Below are 23,448 nucleotides of genomic sequence, written 5' to 3'. Positions count from 1 at the left end.
TTTAGCAAATTCTTTTTCTGTTTTAACAAGCTAAGTAGATTCTCTTACTTCCAACCAGAATGCTGACAGATACTGAATTAGCTGTAGGCATGGCTACAGATACCATATCCTTAAGAAAACAGAAATCTGAGATTGGTTATATGGACAGTTTGGGTTTAGAGGTAATAAGGATCCAGCCTCTGGCAGCCCATGAAACATGATGATTGACAATTTAATTAAATTATCACCTAGAGTCACCCGGCACGGAGAGCTAATTGAAGACTGGTTTCTGAGTACTGAGAAGCCGCTGCTGCACAGCAGTGTGAACGACATAGGACTACAGTCCCTAGAGGGTAAATGGTCTCCTCCTAACGACATTAGAGAAGGAAGGGAAGGGAAGGGAAGGGAAGGGAAGGGAAGGGAAGGGAAGGGAAGGGAAGGGAAGGGAAGGAAGGAAGAAAGAAAAAAAGAAAAGGAAAGAAAAGAAGGAAGGAAGAAAAAAGAAAGAAAGGAAAAAGATACTATAAACTCAAAATCCCAAATTCTCAGCTCAAAGTGCAATGAGGAACTTTCCATGACTATCTTAAGAAAACCCTCTTCTCTCATGTAGTCACATGGCTAAGGTAAGCAAATAATTAAATTTTGTCAAATGACATCATCTGAATGTTCATCCTTGCCAGGTCTCTTAAGTGAAATTGAGACCACTGACTAGGAAAGAGTAGAACCCTGAAAATTGACATGGGGTCACACTAAAGGATTCATTTGGTCTCTAAGTACTCTGAATTTCCAAACCCTACTTGAGCCTCCTTTACCAGTGGAAGCAGTTTCTCCTCTTTTGCTGAGCAGTGCTTCCCTATATAAATATCTATCAAAGTCCTGGCCTGGGATCCTCGCCTTGTAAAAGAAGGCCTGTTATGTATCATCACCCCTCACTATCTGCCCACCTAAAACAAGCGTCAGATTCTGTTTACTTGTTGGGTAGAGGTAAGTGGAAACAACCTATATGTGTGACTTCAGGTGGAAAAACTTAACCCCACCAAAAAAAAAAAAAAGTAAAATTCGCTAATTTGTATTAATAAAATCCTAGAGAATATGAATAGGTATAGATTCAGACATATTAAGAAGGAAACTTTTAAAATAAGCTAAATTTCTCATTACAGGTACAGTTAGCAGAGACCTACTGTATCTACTTAAGCAACAAAAAATGCGACTAAATATTTCCAGGTTAGTTGGCTAAAACCAGAATCCACAGTGGTATACAAAGTTAAAGGGTAAGAAATTCTTGGTATAACATAGAAGGAACCCAATATCTTAGGAAGCTGAATTAGATTGAAGTGGATTTATAATGCGTAGACTGATATCTACTCCCCTGGTATCTTCGGAACCTCAAACTATGTTCCTTAAAAGAGCCCATAAGAAAAGCCTTTCACAATAGTATGGAGAATAACATTGCCTTGCAGAGCACCAATATATATTAAAAGTGCTAAAGTGGCTACTCTCTGTTGTGTGTGAATATGCATGGATATAATGCTTTTGAAATGGGCTTTCTATTTCAGAGATGATGGTAGACTCCTTGAGTGACACAAGTGGCTTGTAAACAGAAGAGGGAATGCAGACATGGTTATGTTAACAAACAACGGAGTCAGCACGGCTCCCAGAATGATCTGACCTACAGAGATCTTGTGTTATAGAAGTCTGATCACCAGGTTCTTAAGACCTAAGTAGATGGGTAGTTCACAGAGTTGGTGTGTCTTTTATAAGAAGGACACGGTATATAATTGGGGAGTATCTTATAACACCAAAAGCACCTACTGCAAGTCTTTGTTTATAGCTTTCCCAAATGGGCCTACAGTCAATAACCCGGCTAAATGTATACTGGGGAAAGGGACATAGTAAGATATTTCAGAGATTATTAGATTATTAACTAGCTTTAATCTCACAGTCCCTGAAGGCACAGAATATTGTCCTCTACTGTTAAGAATGGGGTTTTGTTGTTGTTGTTTAAATAGAGTTGTGACCAGAGGCCACCTCAAGTGGGTCTTATGAAACTCCAGTCCTATCTGTTACAGTAACAAATTATTCCAAAACTTAGTGGATTTCTACAATACTTATTGTGTTCATAAATTTGCCACTTGGGCAGGACATGGCAGAAAAAGTTCTCCTCTGTTTTGTTCAGCATCAACTGGGAGCTAGAGTCATCTGTAGACTCCTTTACTCATGCCTCACAGTTGATGCTGGCTGTTAGCCAGAGCACTTACAAGTTTTAAATGAGGTTGTTTGCCAAAGTACCTACACGTGGCCACTGGATGTGGCCCAGACTTCCTGAAAACATGGTAATTGTGTTCCAGCCACCACAAGCATCAAGAGGCAGAGAGGAAGAAGAGAGAGGAGGAAGCTGTGTCTCCTTTTGTAACACAGCCTTGGAAATAGGCAGTGTCATTTCTGCCATATTCTATTTGCCAAAGCAGTAACAAAGATCTGACAGTATTCAAGGGGCAGGAACATAGACTTTTCCTCTTGATGAGGGAATAACAGGGTCTGGAAGATTATATAGAACCAGAAAAAAATCATGGCAGTCATTTAAAAAATGTTTCACATTATTCTTACATTATTTATCTGGTTCCAAAGTATATAGTTGGAATAGATGCCCTAAGTAACTGGAAAACATCTCCACACTGGCTCCCAAATGAACAAATCTTTTTCAATGACAAAGATTATCATATACTTAATTAGGCAATTTCTCCCATTGCAGCAGTTTTCCAAAATGTGGTCTCATTTGGGGAGCAAATGAGCACTGCCCCTGCTTGCCTGATGGTTTATAAATACTGATCTGACATTTTTTTTTTAAGTTTTTGCTGTCCCCACATAAATAGAAAATATAGAAGCAATTTGTTATTCGGGGCCAGGCCAATGGTACACTTTCACTGTCCCATCTCTGGGACAAGTCAACTATTTGGCTGTCATAACATAATGTAAAAGCCCTTGATTTCCCCATCTCACAGACTATCACGCTGTTCACTATATTGATAACATCCCATGTCCCGGTCCTGATAAAGAGAAAGAACTCAGTTCCTTTAATGTCGTGGTACCATGTGGGTATTAGTGGCTAAAAAAAACAATCCCAGAAAATTTCAGAAGTCTGTCACTCCATGTATTTTTGGAATACAGTAGCCTGGGGGTAGAGACTAGTTGCTGTACCATGTAATTCTAACCTCTAAGAAAAGGACATGACACTTAAATTTTAAAGGAAAAAAAACCCACATAAAACCACATTTAATGTGCTGCTGGAAGCCATTTACTAAATGACCCAAAGTGTTAACTTGAAATAGGGCCATAGTTAGTGATGGTTCTCCAGCTAGTCCAGACTTCAGTGCAAGCAGATCTTTCTCTAAACCTGTATGACCCAACAGAACCAATGGTGCTTGAAGTATCTATGGCAACTCAGCCTGCTTTGTGGAAATTAAGCCCTAATAAGAAATCCACAAGTCGGGTGTGAAAGAGAATTTATACCCTCTTTAGCTAGAAATTAGTTTCTATTGGCTTTATATTGGTCTCCATTAGAGACTGAACACCTGACATGGCAGCCTGAGCTGCCCATAAAACAGTGAACATCTATCTGAGTGAAGCTGGGCATACCCATCAACGTTCCATCAACAAGTGCAGTTCCTGGGGTCATAAGAAGTTTTCATCACCAGGTAGCTCAATTTCCTGTGTGCTAGTAACTGCTACAGTACCATCACTTCCTCAACCCATTCCCACAACCACATGGGAAGTTTGTACTACTTGATCACAGAGAAAATGTCTCTGATTCACAGAGTTCTGACCAATATGCTGGCATTAGTTTAAAATGGACTGGTGTGCCCTGACAGCTTTACTTTAGGTGTCCCTGAGGGATAGAAGGAAGAATATTCCCCCCATGGTCCACTTGTCCTAGGAAGAGAGATTGCATGAGGAACAATTCAAGGACAATGACTAATGGTTTGACCAGATGGTCTGGGACAAAGAGGTTTGGATAAACCTCTCAGAATTAACTCACAGAATATTTTTGTATTATGCAAATGTCCAGCAAAAAGTTCCTAGTGAAGAGGAGGCCTCAATAATTAGGGGGACAAGTTGTTCTAACATGTGGATGCCAATCAGTCTTTTTTCCCCTATCCCAGTAGTGTTTACTCAACAGGCTCATTTAAAAAGTGGCCATGGTGGCATAAGGAGATTTTGAATAGGCTCGACATATGGACCTCCCCACACCAATGCTGACTTGGCTCTCATTACTACTGAGTGCCTTGTTTTCCAGCAGCTATGCCCGAGCCCCTGAGAGGTGCCCATATCCTGAGGAGACCAGATAGCCACTTGGCAGCAAATTGATTATTTTGGACACTTCTCCATAGTGGATTTTTCCTTATTGGAATAAACACTGATTCGGGGTTTGGATTTGACTTCTCTGCTTGTCATGCTTTGCCAGCAACACCATCTGTTGACTTACTGAATGTCTAGTCATCATCAACTTAAACCAAACAATATCACTTCTGACTGAGAAAGCTCAATTGACAATGGAAGAAGTAAGGCAGTGCGTTAATATTCATGGAATGGAGTGGTCTTGTACCCCAGAAACAATTGGCCTCATGGAATACTGGAATGGTCTGTGGAAGATTCGGTAACAATGTTAACTCAAAGACAATGCTTTGTGAGATTTAGAGCTCATCCTATAATATACAACCTACTTTTTGATGCTATCCTCTCAGCCAAAAAACAAGATCTGTGATCCAAGGGATAGAATTGGGAATAGTTTATTTAATCTCAGAATGTGACTGATACAATATCTACTTCAATTGAAGAGTTATATCCTTTAAACTAAAGTTAACTTAAAAGATGTATTTATTAAGATCACTGAATTTAATCTCATGATCTTCAGTTAGGACAAGTTGTTCTCAAAACATATAGTTAGTGGCTTTAAGTTATCTATGTATTTTACTTTATGAAACACAGACATATGAACATTCAAACACAGAGATTTACCTAAGAATAGAATTCTTCTATTTACCAAGGAGTCACAAAATACCTGCTACATAATAAGTTCTCGATAAGTATTTGTAGAATGAGGAACTTAAGTAACTCATTCAGTGAATATCTGCCATAAATATTTAGTTTGCATAAAACTTATTAGAAATACATCTAGTATGTAAAAATATTGTTACTCAACAGTTCCTGCTTTATCTTTTTGTTGAAGTGTTTTTTAGATCATTTCTCAGTCTCTAATATTAACTAAGACTTGTATTGCTATAAGCAATAGACTATTTCAGCCCATATTCTGTAGACCTATATCTGATAAATATTTATTATTCCTAGTCAAAATACTACTTCCTGTCTAAATCAAAACAAGTTAGCACCAACAATGAAAAATATGATGACAGGATTTCTATAAAAAGAAATGCTATTCTAAGGAAATTAATGTATTTTATTGCTATTCTCACACTAATTTAAATATGTTTGCCCTCCTTAGAACTATGAAAAAAATCTGTACTTTGTTCCTGGGTTTTATTTTTAAGGATCTGAGCCTGTGAAGTAAATAAGACTATCTTTTTCTTTCTGTTGTAGACATTTTTAATCCAATTCCTATAATAGTGAAACTTTGGGAATCTCAAACAGATAGGAGATTACTTTTAATGGGAGCTGATCTCATGAGATTAGATTTTTTATTTCCCACCTGGCTACCAGGAGAAAAATAAAAATAAAAAAAATAAGTAGACCTAAACTCTGCATGTAAATTTGTATCAACTCTTCAGAGATCTACTGATTCCACACAACAAAAATAAAACCTGTGACTGAAGTCAGCTTCTTACCAGAAGTGGAAATACATATTAGAATAATTGTCCTGAGGCTCAAATAGCCATTTTTGTAATGGTTCAAAGAATTCCACGTCACTGGAGCTTTATTACAAAAGTAACAAAAGCAGAAATCATGTAAAAGCTGTTTAATTACTTAAGAGTGAAATATTTCCCATTTTATGTATTAGAGTAAGAAAGAAAAACACATGATACATACAAAATTATTAAGTATACCAAACAAAATAGCTCTTCATACAGTGTATCAGTCATAACTCAGTTAAAATTCTCTTCTATTTCCATTAGGACTAATACCAAAAAAAAAAAAAAAGCCCTCTTATTGAAGGAAAGAGCCAGCCATCAAAAGTCCCTTTCATAACTCAAGTCAACATTACTTTGTGATCCAAACATTATGACATCTTCAGAATTAGAGTTATTCTGATGGTGTAAATTAAATATGTATATGATGCAACTCTATCATTCACAGATTCTTGTTTCTCTTACTTGACAAGGATCATATTTATGTCATTGTGTCCACATGCTAAATCAAAGCACTAGGAAGCACTCTTAGAAATGCAGATACTTTCCTCCAGTCTAGAAGACAGATGTGTAAATTAATAAGAATAATATAAGAATGAATGAAGTATGTCTGCAATAAATGCTAAGGGAACTAATCAATATATTCTAGTTTGATTTTTAAAGAATGTTCCAAAACAGGTGGCAATTTTTAAATCAAACTCTAAAGCTGTTATACATCATTCTGTGTCCCAAAATGTCTGCAGCAGTTTCTTGCATGTGACAGTTATTCAACAAATGGTTACTGAATGCATTTTTTTTTTAATTATAATACACAAATAATGAACTTTCACAAACAAAATCATTCTGTCTGACGTAACTGCTTACGATCAATATTAATATCTGATGGTAACTAACCCCACAATTCATGCAATCATGTTATGCCAAAATTGTGGGGAACACATTCCTCAAGGGGAACACAACTTGACCTGAAAGGCCGTATCAATCCAGAGAACAGCAACTTTATTCTTAACGATGTGAATATCACTCTTAATTTAGCATCTCCCAGTTTAAGTTCATTCAAGATATTTACAAGATGTGTTTATATCTGAGCACTGCACCAGAAAATAATTTTTGTATTTTTAAAAAAGATTAATACAGATCAAAGGAATCCACTCTGGCTATTCTGGGGTTTTGCAGCTATCATAGTCTGGTAACAGATCACCTTCCTTACAGGGACCTCTTGTCTTTAAACAAACATTTTTGTAAAAGGATGACTTAAGTAATTTGGTCCAGGCAGAGACTAACGAGCAGGGTAGATAAAGAATCTCTGCTTTCAAAACCTAAATGTTCTCCACCAAGTATATATTTTATCACACCAGACTGTCAACGTCTCCTCATTTGACCTTTCAAAATTTCGGAAGGGTGAAGGGACATAGCTATCCCTAATAATCTTCCAATCTCGCTGCATCTGCTGAAACATCTTGGTATCCACCATTAGTGAGATGGATGATGGAAGGGGAAAATCAGTAGCTCATCTGAGAAGGGTCGCATTCACTCCTCTGGTGATGGATGAAAGCTATTTCTTTGTTAGCAGCAATCCTCCTTTATTGTCATGCAAGTCCTGCAGTGGGAACCAGTTTACTCAAGTAAAGTGACACATCCATTCCACCCCAAATAGATTGCTGCAGGAACTACTCTATGTCCCTAAAAACTGTATTTCTATGTATGTCGTGGAATCTCCCTCATGCCACCTCCAGCTGAATTTAAAGACCGACTCTCCTTTAAAATCTAGAAAGCACTTTGAATTCCTAAACTGGGAGGCAGGAGAACTGGATTGTACCTGCATGAGTCTCAAGCTAGTTAGGTAATTTTATAAAAGCAATTTGGTCATGCTATGGCTCTGTTTCTCTGTATACCTCCTTTAAGGGCTTTTTAAAAGAAGTTTAAAATGTGTACTATATGTAAAGTTGTGAGAACTAAAACAAAAATAAAAACAATTATTCAACTAGAAGTTGGAAAATATCCTAATTTCAGCTTTTAAAAAGAAGAGAATGTTTAAACCAATCTTGGAAATTAGTCGCCAGTGGCTGACCTAAAACTATCAAAATCAACAGCTTCAAAGGAGGGACTGGTCACTGCTCAAGAAGCAGGTGATGTGCAGCAGAGCTTCCAGATGTGCCCTCTACCTTATCTAATCCATCTTCAGTATTAACTCACCTTAATAAACGTAAGTCAATATCTTATACACCATCATTGTTAATAACATTCTGCATAGAAAAAACAACAAAAATCCCAAAGGGGGGCATACAATCTCACCCCTACCCACTATTGTTTTATGCCTCCTCGCTACGTTAGCAGACTGACCAAAGACTTTCCCCCAGAAATCCATTCCTATTGAGAACTTTATAAGAAATACACCTCTCCTTCTCTTCCACCTACTGATAAGGCCCAAATTAAGACCATTCTTTCTTAATGACTTCAGAGATCACCCAAAGTCTCAAGGACCTCTCCATCCTCTGCAATCAATAACTTGCAACTGGTCTGGGCACTGAAGAAATGAATACAAGAAACTGTACACGTGATAAAGGAAGGTCTTAAAGGTAATATGAAACACTAGCTAAAGAGAAAAAGAACTAGAAGGTCACCCTAATGAAGACCCTCAGGACTAGACATGGAAACTAACATTAAGACTAATCACACAGGGAAAGGAATACATGGAGCTATCTGGCAAGAACTAACTTTGAAATAAATAGAAACTTTTCCTTTTCTGATTCTTCATTATTTATTCTTTCCCATGTTTTTGCTTAATTTTTGCATGTCTGCAAAACAGGGGCAGAATTAGAAAAAATATCTTAAAATATGAGTGAAAGTCTGCAATCCCAAAAATATGCTTAGTACGGGGGAAGTACAGAATTAGAAAGCATGGTCTACATCAGAAAGTAATTTATAAACCAATTTGAAACCATTTAAGCAAGCAATGACCATAAATTTAATATTAAAATTTAAATGATGTGGTATAGACCTCTCATATTGCTCTTTCACCCAACGGCTAGGGCACTGCGCAGAAGATAAGCAGTGGCTTTATAGAAAAGGTGGGATTAACCATTCCTGAAAGAATTGGTAACAGAAAGAGAGGAAGGAGAAAGGAAAGAGGACATTCACATTCAGGGACAGTCTAAACAAAAGTTAAAACTGAATGTATCGGACATTGTGCAAGGAACTGTAAGGGGCATATGGAAGCTATCGTCCCAGTAAAGGGATAAGACTTCCATTTCATTTCTTATCATATCTGGAAAATAGGACTGAAATAAAAGGACGAGCAATGATTTTCTACTGAGCAAGTTGTTTCTCTCTAATAGCTACATCTATAACAGTATAGATGGGGGAAAATATCTAGCGTTCAGATATTAATGAAAATACAAATAATGTGGTTAAAACACCAAGCCCAGGACCATGAATACATGGTAGATGACTGTTAACTTTAGAAATTTTCTTCAGATCAAAGCAAGAAGTTCCAAACACCTTAGGGCTGTCCATCAACAGAACAGACCAACTCACCGAGGAATCTCCTCATCATTGGACATGTTTATATACAGCCTAAACCAGTGGTTTTTCCAAAAATAAGTTGTGTATAAAATGATCCACTGAGTAAGAGAAAATTAGTTTTTCTGTCATTCCTTTTAATTTTTAATTTTGAATGTAATTTGCAATGGACATAGTACTTTAATACAGGTGTACACGTTCATTATTTTAAAATAAGTGTATGTAATAGTCTCAAAAGTTGCTTACTGAGAGAAGTAATCCCCCCCAAAAATGTGGTTGTCATTTATCAAGGATGTTACAGAAGAAAGTAGAAACAAGCTGAGGAATAAAATAGAAATAAAGCTAGCTTGGTATGAAGGGTTCAGGTTATGGAACACTTTGAAAGTCAGGCCAGATATTTACCCTGTGTGACTTATGCATGTCTGTAAGCTGGATCTTTATATGCATTTCAGTATTATGTTTACAGAAATTGGGTATAGAATGTGTTAACAGAAAATGCCAGCCATCTAGAATAATTTATTGGAGAAAAGAAAAATTCTTTTGAGTCTGTGTAGTTGAATACAAAAACATAAAAGTACCAGATTTGAGTTAAAATTCTAGTTAATAGCTAATAATTATTGAGTCTGCTTCTATTTCAGTCACTGTTCTAAGTGCTTTACAGGAATTATCGCATGTGTTCTTTTAACAAACTTGTGAGGTAGATGCTGATGTTACAGGTGAGATTATGTAAGCTGCCTAAGGTCACACAGCTAGTAGGGGGCAGAGGCAGGAATCAGACTCAGGAAGGTCCGCTCCAGAGTCTGCGTTATTAGACACTGCATAATGCTGCCTCGCAAGGTGACCACTGAGAAACCACCCGCCTCTTCCCTTGTCTAACAGACTGATATCTAGTCATTGTAACACTGAACTTCTATCGAAGACTGTGATTTGTAAACCCGAAGAAACAGTTGGAAAAGTGCCAACCACTTCTATAAAGATAAAGGGCAGATGGGCAGCTTTGTCACATTTTCCGTCTCTCATGTCCATCTGTCCAGGTGTCTATTCTTCCTGCCTAACCCAAACGCGCGTGAGACAAATGGAGCAGGAAGTCACAGGAGGAAGAAAAGGGAATCAAGTCCGAAACAGGGAAACAGAAGAAATTACAGAGAAAGAAAAGGGAAAGGGAGGAAAAAAAAAAAAAAAAAGAATGCTTATTGAATCGCCATTGTCTTAATACACCCAGTCTTCGCTTCTCAAAGCCTCTGCTCCCAATGTTTCCTTTAATCGTAATTGCTTTGTTGTCTATGGAGTAAGAGTACTCGTAACTGTGCGCAAGTGGAGTGAGCACGCTCGCCTGATGTACTAAACTGCCTGGAACTTCCGAAGCCACTCACTGTTTTAACCCCCAGTGTCTACACACATGCATTCTGCAACTATTTCCCTCACTTGCCGACTTTTCATAAATATTTCAAAACGAACCCAAGAATAACTTCTAGGTAGTCTTCCTCACCACCTCAGGACTCATCACTCTTTCCTCTGTGCTACCTCTGCCCCTTGTTTCATAGAAACTTCTACAAATTTGGCACTTTGTAGTTAAAGAACTGACACATTTTTCTCTTTAATTAGACTCGGGGCTGCCTTGAGTTACCCTGTATTTATCCACCACCAGCGCACGGTCCAGTGTTTAGTACACAGTCAGCACTCAGTAACTATGTTTTGAATTGACCCTGTGGTATTCAGAGGAGATAGATATACAGATAAACGAGATATAATTGCACCATGCAGGAGGCCAGAGTCCAGCAAACCAACTGCACAGTGTGGAAGCGCTGTGATAAAGGAGTATAAGTGCTACTATCACAGGGGAGAGTGCCAAGCAATGGAGCCCTGACCTGGAACTTAAGAAGTTCAGTAGGCAGACAAGAGACAGAAGGAATTTCCAAGAGGACATAAAATTGTCTCATAAACTAGCATGAAGTCAGGGAAATGTTATGAAGTTCAAGATGGCTAGAGCACTTGAGGCATAAACAGAAACATGGCTGGAGACAAGGCTGGATGAGTGAGAAGTAGATGATCGAAGGCCATCAAGACTGTCCCTGTACAGCCTACGCCTTCCTTGAAGCAGAATGCTGCCATTTCATGCATCCCAAAGTTGGATCCACTTCAATATATTCAGAATGGAAACACATACACACACCAAGAAATGGATCCCAAAGAAATAATTTTTTATTGTTTAATTTTAAAAAGTGTCTTACCGAAGATTGGGCGGGGAACATGCTTAAATAGATCACAAACTATTTTGTAAATATTCTTTTTAAAAACCCTCTAGAAAATAACTGTCATCTAAACAAAGACCCATGAATAATTTCCCTAGATCAATATTCATACTCCAGAACTGTTCAGGTAGACAAGAGATGTTTTGTCACCCTACGCCTGCAAGGACTGCTATTCGCAAGCTTTCTCCCTGTGTACTAATCACCTGTCCTTTCTATCCCCCAATCTCCGTATCACACTTTCCAAGTCACTTTCTCCATCAACCCCTCCCCTTCCATATTGCCTTCCTTTCCTAACCACTTCTACCACATGTCTCATCATTTCATTATGCCTGTGTTTTAAAGGGTGAGGCATGTAGTCCTCCCAATTTCTCCCATTTCTATCATTATACTCAGCATTCCCTTAGTAAAGAAAGGACCCTCCTTAGGATATATATTCCTTAGAAGACACTAGGTATTGATAAAAAGTTTCTTCAGAACAGATTCTTTTCCTGACACCCACGCAAAGGAAGAGGGCATCTATCATTAGGACATATACAATGAATAAGAAACAAAAAAATGTTCAACTTGAACCATAATTTGAAAATTATACAAACAAAATCAAAATTGAAAAGATTTTGCTAAAGATAATATTTGGTTTTGGGTAGAGTGTGAAGGACCCAACACTCAAACACTGCGAGTGGAACTACAAATTAGTGCACACTTTCTAAAGGATAATTTGGAAATACTTTAAAATATCGGAAGTATTTAATTTAATCCAGGAATTCTACTTCTAGAAATGAAATTAATAATTACAGATGAGTACAAATAGTACTCATATTAACCATGGGATATTGTTTATCACAATGTTTATAATAGACGAATTCAAGAACCCACTTAAATATTCACAACTGAAAATTGTCTTCATAATTTATACCTACACACAGGATGCAGCTATTTTAAAATGATGCTGTAGGTTAGTGTTTTCCTAGTCCTTTTAGCAATAAAAACCATTTTATCAAAAAACTTCCTATGCATAGGTACAGTATAAAAAATGGATAAAAGTAGAAATGGGGTGAAGAGGCCAAGCAAATTGACCCCTGCCCTCGTGGCACTAAGACTTGAGTCTGTGATAAATCTCATTGCACATGAGAATACTAATAGGAGAAATTTCACACCAGAACTCAAGTAGCAAAAGACAGCTACAAAATTAGTATACACAAACTACTTCCAAAAAGTCAGTGGGTGAAGGACAATACAGTCAGAATCCATTAGCATAAAAAAAAAAAAACACCAAACATGGGGTCCTTTTAGTAGGTAACGATCCAGAGAATAGTGTAGTCAAATTCTTTACTTTCCCTGCCGCCAGATTCCCTACAGTCCACCTGGGTGGTGTTTCAGCCTTCGGAGCACCTTCATTCCTGGCTCCATCTAGGAGCACGATTATTGTTCCATATAGTTCTGTTTATAGATTGTTAAGAATAAAAGAATCTTATATTGATGTCTCTCAAGACACAACCTGATGTTTTATTTGCTAAGAAGGAGGAGAAGGAGGAGGGAGAAGGGGAGGAAGAGGAAGAAGAAAGAAATCCTTCTCCTACCACCCAACTTACATCAGGAGTAAAGTTGAATTCAGGTCTGGGATTCCATCTCAGCCACTTTGTTCTTGTTTTTCTTTTCCTAATACCATTCCCACACAGAGTCAGGTCAGGTGTAACTAACAGAACATAGCAGAGGTGTTGATACAGGACTTTTGAGGCTAGGTCATAAAAGCATTAAAGCTTCCACCTTGCTCCCTTGGATTACTTGCTCTGGGGGAAGCCAGCTGTCTTTCCCTAAGGACCATTATTTGCTAAGCATATTAAGTACCTCTAAAAGGTAAGGGTGTACAAATGACTAAGAAACAGATTTTTAGTTTTCCATTGGTTTGTGAGATTAGGAAACTCATGTAGGTGCTTCCTGCTCAGGAGACTGGTTGTAGTTTCTCATGGCTGGTTATCTTCTGCTGCTCCCTTCCCAGCATCACATCAAAACTATTTAAAATGTATTGCTATTTAAAAAATAAAACAAAAAATAAAACATATTGCTATTTTTGATGACCATTTTTTAAATTAGGATATCAGTTCAATAGACAAAAGAGTGCCTCAAAATTGGAGTGTTTTCAACAAATTTTTTCTTACACAGAAGTCGAAGTTAACAAGGCTGCTTTCCTCTGCAAAGGTCTCAGGGTCTAGACTCCTTCCTTTATGTTTTTGCCATCACTAAAGGTACTGTTCTTGTCCACATAGTCCGTGATGGGTGGAGTAGAGAGCAATGAGAGGGAGGGGAGAAACTATTAATTGATTCTCTTCACATCGCATCACCCGGAACATCTTCACTGGTATGTGAATATTGCAAAAAGGCTGGGAACATAATACAATCTCACTCAGTATTTATCCCTCGGCAACATATGTCACATGTATATAGGAGATTCTCCAGTGGCTCTATACAAGTTTTCAAAAATCCCTCCTTGTAGTCTAGAACAAATTTCTTCAACTCTTTTTTACTCTACATCCCTTTTGCTTAATATTAAAACCTCAATCAGCTCTCCTCACTCTCCACCCCCAACCAGGTATTGGGAATCGCTGACTCAGGCAACGGCTGGTGCAGTGCATTCCAACAACTGCTATTACATTTAAACTATTAGAACTATGTCTAGGCTACATGGATGGGATGTTGTTAGATGATTTATCACACAAGAAGTCTTTTTCTTCCCACACAAAAGCTTCATAAAACAACATAATGACCATTTCATTGCCAAATAACTTGAGTGATGATTTTCTCCATCTGTAAAATTTGTATTAAACAACCTGAGTCATGTTATTTTAAAATTGCAAATGATAATTAAATGATCCAATTACAAAGAGTGTGTCACTCTTTGTCTCATCTTTCTTCTTGGATCTGTTAACGGTTCTTATGACAAATACCCTTAACGAACAGTCTATATAGTAGGATGTAACAACACAAATTCAACACAACAAATATAAACTGCACTCACCATGCGACGGGCATTGTATTTGGTGGTTAGGAAATAATCTCTCCTACCCCCAAAGCATTTGAACCGAAAATTGAATAAAGAGGATTTAACCAAGCAAATATAGGTAATACAGGCAATGCGCCCAAGGCAATATTTCACCAAAGATCTAGAGGAAAGAAAATGGCACAAATACACTATACAGACCATAGAGGATGGAAGAGGGACAAGGCTGAGGCTGCAGATGGAGTCATGAACTGCTTTGTGCAGGGGCTTTGGGGATTTTATTCCAAGGTCAATTGGAAGCCACTGAAGAATGTGAGATAAGGGACTGAAATAAGTAAACGTTTCGTGGAAGAAATCATTTGGTCTCTAATGAGAAGCATATGGTGGTAAAAACAAAAACTGGGAACCAAGGACAGGCAAGACTGCAGTAGAAAAAGTAATTTAGGAAGCAACTGTAATAATTCAAGCAAAAAGGTAGAGACTAAAGTGGCTTAGACTAGTAGTATGGGAAGAGAGAAAACAAGAGTGGATCTAACTACTATTTAGCAGACAGAATTGACAAGACTTGGCATAGGAAAAACAAGAAGAGTAACTGGAAAAGATGTTAATATATTGAGTTATTTCATGTAATAGTATTCTAGGCAACTTTTACTTTGATCCTTGTTCTCAAAAATGTCTACACGAAGGACTATTAAGAAAACTGACCTAATTGGGATGTGTACTTTTGTTTATATTCTATGATCACAATAAGGTAAGTAACACAAGCAAATAATCCTTCAGGGTTCACAAAAATTTTTTATCAATGGTGTGACAGAACTGATTTTTTTTTCCCTTACTCCTTGGTAGGATTTGCAAATATTCTATAATGTATCCTTTATTCATTCAATCATTCATTCAACAGATATCTATCTATTCAACACCCACACTCTGCTAGTCACTCTGTTAGGCACAGGATATAGCAGCAAAAATACCTAACAACCCTTGCCTTCATAAAGTTCACATTCTGATTGAGGGGAGTGGGAGGCAGAAGGAAATAAAAAAGGAAGTATATAGTACACTAAATGGTCATAAAATTGATAGGGGGACTTCCTATTTTAATTGCCAAAATAAACTTTTTCAAATACAAATAAGGAAGAAGTGGAGTAGAAATAGGACTACCAGGTGAAGTTCTAACAGACTCCTGGGCCTTCCCCTCATTCTTTATTGGTCCCACCTCCCCACTGATCCAGCTTCCGCCTCCTCTCCCTGACCTCAAGGCAATCTGCTTATTCAGCTCCATAGCACTTACCGGCTTATATTAGAATTATTGAGCATAGCTGTATCCCGCTTTTCAATACTAGGCTTATGAATAAAGTTTGGAGCCGGTGGTAGAGAGACAAATGCTGTACTTGTATTTTAATAGTAAATGTATCAAATGAACCTCATTTCATAAAGACTCAATTAATGAGCAATATCCATTTCTTATTAATTAGGAAATAGCCATTACAAACCCTATTTCTCAAAGCATACATGGATGTAAATAGAAATTTCTATTTTGAAAGTGTGATATCATAAACATTATCTTTTGAGTCTCACAAACCTAATGATACTTGCATCTGACTGGTTTCAAATTTTATTGGGGAGATAACCTCCCAAATGGATAGGATTTATTTGTACACCTGATCCACAAGTTACTCTGCCACCCACTGGCAACCGCTCACATTGCAATCTCTGAGGCTCAGACCAGCTAAGAATTGCTTATTTGGGGCTGTGAACAGTCAACAATCCATATCAGCAGAAAAAATCAGTCACACTAAACTTTTTGAATGATTTGAGGTTTTCAGGTGAATTATCTTAATGGTTAAGTGGAAGAAGCCATGTATATTATCCCTGCCTTCTGTTTTATACTGTGAAGATGAAGCTTCTATCTTAACTACAAATTAATGTGTTTTTTTTAAAGGATAGAATATATGTGTTCACTTAATATTCATGACCCATTTGGTAATGCATCTTAAAAATTAATAGCATGCATAACGTTGTGTTTTTAATGAAAGGATTTGAACATTCCTTATAATGTGCAATGACTAAGTTTATTTTATATAACGAAAGTAATTCACCAAGTACAGTATGATTAGCTGTTAGTTACAACGGGTACTCACAAATCCCCATGCTAGAGAATTATGATTTGGGGGTAAGCTATTTCAAACCTCGATAACTTTGTTCCCTTTGGGTTATGGTAGGAATACGGTGTATTGATTTTTCTCAAAACATCCAGTGCTTTTCAATGAGGCAAAAGTTTCAAGTATCTTCCATGCAGTAATCTCAAAACTCTCCTCAAATTATAAACAAAGGGTTTTTTTTTTCTATATGGTTTAGTGAATATGAAGCAATGCATATTATAATGAGGATCAAGCTCTCTATGACAGCAAAAAGGAAATGTAATTATAGATAAAAATCATCATCCAAAGTAATACCTTTCCCAGAGAGCCAGGAGCACACTTCTATGGCACACGGTATCTAACCCTTCCTTTAACAGGACATGCACTTCTTTAAAAAAAAAAAAAAAAAAAATCTAAGTCCACAGAGCATTAAGGAAGATTAAAACGAACAGTTTACTTCATCTAAGTGTGAAGTCTTTACATAATAATTACAATGACCTTACTAATTAAAATGAAAAATAAGCTACTCCAAAATAGAAAATTCAACTATTTGTTAAACAATGTAGTGGATTATTTTCAACTGCAAAGAAAATGAACTCCGGCAGTGTTTTTGAGTAGACATTTTTAAAGCACTTCTTCAATTAATAGATAGTACTTCTGGTCAATCACTCACCACATAAATACTTTTAGATAACCTGAAACATATTCTTCCATAAACAGGGACTAGGTGGAGAGGGAGATTTGGATGATTTTTGTTTTTTCCTTGTTATTCCTTTTGGGATACCAGATAGAAGTGATGGTTCTAAAAAGCATAATCTTTTATGATATATAAGAACATTATATTTCTTTGTTGATCAAATTTTATGATACAACTTCTATCACCTACAACCAAATTATCATGAATTTCAAATTACTGGTATCCATTTTAATTGTATATTCTTGTTTTATACAAACATCACTTATAAATATGAAATATTAGTAAAATACCTTTTACCATGCACGTATGTTGTATCAGACAGCACATTACTTTTGTTAATCAACCAAGGAATCCTCTGAAGTAATAGGATTCTTATTTTACAAACAAGAAACTAGAACCCTGGTGGATTTTTTTCCCCTAGAGTTGCCCAGCTCATTAGTCATGATTTTAGTCCTTATGTAGACGATCCAATCTGGTGCTCTTTCAACTTCACTGCAAGGTCGAGAGCTGGACATTAGAGGGATTTAAAATAGCAGAAAACATCTGCTCTACCATGAATTATTTTACCATAGAGCTTTATGGAAGATACAAGAATGCCGAATGATTAAGAATAATTGATAATTATTACATTCCTAACATCGATTTGCCGTGCATTGTGCTGAACACTTCGCATGGATTATGTCCGTTATTCCCACACCTGTCATCTGACAAGTTTCTGCCTAAATGTCACTTTCTCAGAGAAGTGTTCTTTGGCCTCCTCACCTCTACCAGGCCCCCATGTTGTGGGCTCATCATAAGCTACCCTCTTCCTTCATGGTTACTCCTTTCAGTTTTAGATTCTCTACTTATTGGCTGAAACATTCCATGAGGGAAATGAAACTGGCTCTTCTTGCTCTGACTTCCTCTACAAGATACTGGTCACATTTTAAAAAATCACTACGCAGCAAAAAAAAAAAAAAATTGAAAACTAGTATTAATCTTTCCTGAGTCATTCAAAATAACAAGAAATTTTCCACTCATAATTCACAATAAAGTATCTAAAAACCTTTTATCTAACTTTTCCTCTCTCTTACACTCAATATCTCACTGGCAGCACAGCTGCCACCAGAAGCTCTCTTTCTCTCCTAACTTTGTAAAACTCCCTCTCAAAGCCCACTTCTGCTGCACCTTTCCTCTCTCTCCATCCTCTCTCACCTTGCAGAGCTCTCAAGTTCCAAATCTGGGCTCCTTTCAGTTCATTGGCTCTAGTGATTTTTCTAATTCTTCTCAACAAAGTTTCAGAGGCAGGGGTGAAAAAGACAGCAGAGGACACAGATAAAGCTTGCATGTCTGTTTAAATTGTGTTAGTTCAACTTATGCATGCAGTGGGACCGGAATTGTTTTTGAGCAATGTCATGATGACAGCAGCATTGTATGAAAAGTTAAGTAGGTGATATTTTGCAGAATGAATTGGAGAAAAGCAAAGGCATTGGAGGCTAGGGGCTCTGTTAGAAGGTTGCTATAAGGACATAGGAATAAGGTCCTTATTTTGGGGTAGAGGCTGTAATAATGGAAACAAATGTATGGATTAAAAAAATTCTTAAGGCAAGAAATGTAAAAGAACTGCTGACTGTCAACAAGTGGTGAAGGGAAGTCAAGAATCAAGGATGATTCCAATTTCAAGCCTAATCGAACATGAGAATAGTACAAATGAACAGGGAGTCCTGAGTTATGATCTCCGTCTAGCTTAGACTTTAGAAAATAAAGTTATACTTACTAAAAATGCTTAAGTATAATTCAATATAATGCCTTGTTATAAATGTTCTGCTGTGATCATGCATTTTCATCAGTGTTCGATCACTCACTAGCAAAGTACATAGTAACAAAGCAGTGCAGGAAGAAAAAAAGATTTATCCCAAAGTGAAGAAACTAAGAAAAACACTAATAAAGTGGATTTTTTTTCACCTGCAACTCTATTTAGTAAGAAGGAAAAAAAAAAAATACCGAATCTTACTGTTATTAATCTTATCAGAGGTTTCAATCCAGTTACTGTCCAGAGCACAATAAAATGGAATTACTGGGTACAATGTAATAACTATCTCTAATCCAAAGAGGAAGTCTTATTGGCCCCAACGAAGTGCTGTATTTTGAAAGAAACTCGAAATGCCTGCTAACCTGGGGTGCCTGGGTGGTTCAGTTGGTTAGGCATCTGCCTTAGGCTCAGGCCATGGTGTTAGGGTCCTGAGATTGAACCCCATGTTGGGCTTCCTGTTCAGCAGGGAATGTGCTTCTGCCTCTCCCTCTGCCATCCCGTCTGCTCATGCTCACATGCTATCACTATCTCTCTCACTATTTCTCTCTCTCTCTCTCTCAAATAAAATCCTTTTTTAAAAATGCCTGCTAACCTAGCATGTAGGTAGGACAAGTTCCATGGGGATTGGTCTTATTTCACTCCAGTCCTAAATTATATGGTGATGTTTGCGAATCAAGAATATTATGTGCAAAGTTTTTATGCACACCATTTAACAACGGTAAGAAAGACCTAGGAAACCAAGGTGGAGAGTGGAAAAGACGGAGGAAGATTCAACTGGAGATTCCTGTTACTAGTGAATTTACCTAGCAACCTGAGTGGGAAAAGTACTAGTTTTTCCTCCATCTGCTCAATGCCAATTTTTCTTGATCATCAAAAATGAACTATTTTTGGTAATGAATAGTACCTTCCTACTCTTCAAATATCAAGAACTTAGCAAAGATGTCATGTAAATTGATCTAATAAGTCTGCTCAAAAAAAAAAAAAAAATCTCTTAAAATGACAAAATAGATCCCAGAACATTAAGACCAGATTGGACCCTGACTGAAGATATCACCTTAACAAAGAATGTCATGGTTAAGAGAGAAAAATCTCTATAATGAAAGGGGGAAAAAGTGAGTCAAAGAGGTATATCTTTCATCGGCCTTCAAAGTGCAGTTCCAAGAATACCTTAGTATGCTTGGCAAAGACGCACACGTGTATGTGGGTGGAAATGTGTGTCCAGTATGAAGGTATATCAATAATAAGATAATCAAAATCTGATATCATTTAATATCCTGATTGTGTATTATCCCTGGTTATAAGTTTTTGCTCATTAAGCACATTTTTAAAAATCTAACATCAAGAGAGAATAAACTGCAGTGGCTTTATAATGTGCCAGCATAGCCAGGCTAAACTACACTTCTCAAAATTCCCTGCTCTGTTTCTAGTTACAGTGAACTGACCATAGTAGAGATTCTCGCTGGGGAACTACAGGGGAGAATTTAAGCAGGAGTCATTTTGTTGCTCATTCATATGACTTATCTTCTAACTCATGCTGTTGGCATGAGACTGGATCCAGGCCTGCACCTGCTGCACCTTGCCTTTGGTTCTCCTTTGCAATTACCAATTCCTAGGCCAGACAGGTGTATTCAACAACATGACAACAGAAACCCTTGATTTCGGCAGAGTACGCATACCATCCAAGCCAGAAGCAACAAGAACTGACAATTTGGTCAGTCCCCATGGACTCTAGTTTGTATATTCCAGCTTGCTCTTATTATCTCCCAATTTATATCTATCTTCCTTTCTGAACTGCTTGTCCTATGGACTTTAGGCTCCAGCATCAAATCAGATGTGAAGAAAATGATTTACACAGAGACGGCCTAGTTCCCGAACTGCAGAACGTAGAATTCATGAATGTGTAGCCTAGTGGTTCTGCTCCTCTGATTAAACTCCGACTGATATATATGCTGTCCCCGTCAACCAGCATGAGTGCCCAGTCTAATAATTCATTCATTTACCCAAGAATTATTTAGCACCCACTGTGTCAGGTATTCTAGGTACTGGACACCTGGATATAGCAAGACGTCCTTTCCTTCATGGAACTTGATACTAATTAGGAAGATGAAAACTAGGGTACAATTAAGCAAGCATAAAGTTTTTAGATAATGTATTAGCTTCCTACTGCTGTTGTAACAAAGTCAGTGGTCAGAAGTCCAAAATGATCTTGGAGAATCTAGAGGAGAATCCATTTCCCTTGCCTTTTCTGGCTTCTAGAGGCATCTGTCTTCCTTGGTTTGTCTGTCTCCATCTTCCATCGTTCCAACCTTTGCTTCCATTGTCACATCTCCTCTTTCTGATGCTAGCCCTCCTTTTTCCCCTCTTATAAGGACCTTGTGATTATACTGGGTCCACTCAGATAATCCAAGATCATCTCCCCATGTCAAGATTTTTGATCGCATCTGTAAGATGCCTATTACCATGTCAGGTAACATTCACAGATTCCTAGGCATTATTCAGCCTATCACATGTTTATTTTCTGAACACAAATAACTAAGACCAGGGAATATTTTATGTTGTACAGTCAGAGATATCCTCTCCTAGATTATTTCTTTTGAGCAGAAACCTCAATGATTAGTATTATAATCTAGACCAAAAGACTAGGAAGTGTTAAGACCCAAGGTAGAAAAAGTTAAACCTGTTCAAGGAAAAGAAAAACTGCTTTGGATAGAGCATACTGAGTAAGATGTGGTAGTGGCAGACCTCAAACAGATTTGAGAACAGATCTCATACGGCCTTACGATAAGCAAATTGGGTTTTCTTCAAGGTATAATGGGAAGCCAAGGAGGTGAAGGGTACTGACCCAGGGAGATACATGATCTGATATACTTTAGGACATCACTCTGGCTAAATAAAAAATAGACTAAAGGGGACTGACAAGAAATTATTCTCTATTCTCTTACCCTGTTTGATGCTCCTCATAGTCCAATTATTATCTGAAATTTTTAATATTTATATTCTAGTGAGGGCCATTGACCAGCAGCATTCATATTACCTGGGAGCTTATTAGAAATACAGAATCTCAGGCCATATCCATGACTAAGTGAGAACCTGCATTTAATATCCCCAGATGATTCACAGATATAATTTTGTGAAGCACAGTTTTAAGAAACACTGCAGTAGTCCTAGAAAGAAAAACTCGTGGTTTGGCCTAGGGCAGAGACATCGGGAACTGTGAAAAGTAATCATTTTCAAGATTTATTTTGAAAGTAGAGGCTGATAACTGCTGTCAGCTTGGTTACAGATGAGAAGGGGGGGGACAGAAAATCTACAAGGATAACAAATTTGGGGCCTCACTAATTAAGAGTTGATTGTGGTATTGTTTACTGAGATGGAGAAGATTGACAGAAGAATGAAGGTTTTATAAACCTGTTATGAGATGCCCATTAGACATTCAATTTCAATATAGATAATTCAGTTGACCACATCAGCATGAGAGCCACAATAGGGCATGTGCAACCAAGAGCAAATACTTTATTTCAAGTGACTCATGACAGTTAACAATGAGCAGTAAACCTACGAGCACCTATCAAGAAAAATATCAAGCAAGCAGAATATTTCCCGGGACTCTTGCCCTATAAAGAACCAAGGTTATCAGAATCTAGATTATCTAGTCTAATCCAGGGCAACTGGCTGGCTCAATCTAGGTGGATTCAAATGTTTTCATATCCCATACAACATATGCTATCCTAGTAAGTTAACACTGGCTTAGTTGGGCACGTCATTTGTACCTCCTTCACTTCATTCTGCATATTTCAGGTCTAAGAGTAGTGCTGATTAACACAAAATTCAGAGGTGAAGCCAGGACTGGGAATATAAACTTGGAAGACATGAAGGTATGGTTAGTATTTAAAATCATGGAGATTGGAGGCTAACATTTTGTGAGGAAATGTAGACAGAAGAGCCAAGAAATTCCAGGAGCACACCACCATGTAGAGGCAGGAGAGAGGAAAGAGCCATCAAAAAAATCTGAGACCAAGTGGCCAGTGAGGCTATTTGGAAGCCCAGAAGGCTAGGGAGAAAAAGGTTTCACAGAATCAACCATGCCAAATGCTCTTAAAAAGCTGAGTAAATTGAGAAGGATTTACCGTTGAATTTGGCAATGTGGAGGCTGCTGTTGACCTTGACTAAAGTGAATCACAGAACAGGAAATGATCGACCTTGGCTCACTGC

General features: G+C 37.6%; 1 long non-coding RNA gene across 11 annotated transcripts in view; it reads right to left on the bottom strand.

Annotated features, from left to right (window-relative positions):
• LOC123801282 (uncharacterized) overlaps window positions 1–23,448 on the bottom strand; it is a 925,199-nt gene that overhangs the window by 804,836 nt on the left and 96,915 nt on the right. The window contains exon 2 of one of the 11 annotated variants that reach the window (XR_015727941.1): window positions 17,063–17,135. The exons of the other annotated variants lie outside the window; for them this stretch is intronic. This is a non-coding gene — a long non-coding RNA (uncharacterized LOC123801282). The remainder of the gene's footprint in view (window positions 1–17,062; window positions 17,136–23,448) is intronic. 11 annotated transcript variants of the gene reach the window in all.

Source organism: Ursus americanus, chromosome 20 (genome assembly GCF_024610735.1).
Source record: "Ursus americanus isolate L20-20 chromosome 20, mUrsAme1.1.p, whole genome shotgun sequence".
Lineage (NCBI taxonomy): Eukaryota > Metazoa > Chordata > Mammalia > Carnivora > Ursidae > Ursus > Ursus americanus.
Note: the sequence above shows the minus strand (reverse complement) of the source record. Positions and strands in the feature narration are given on the sequence as shown.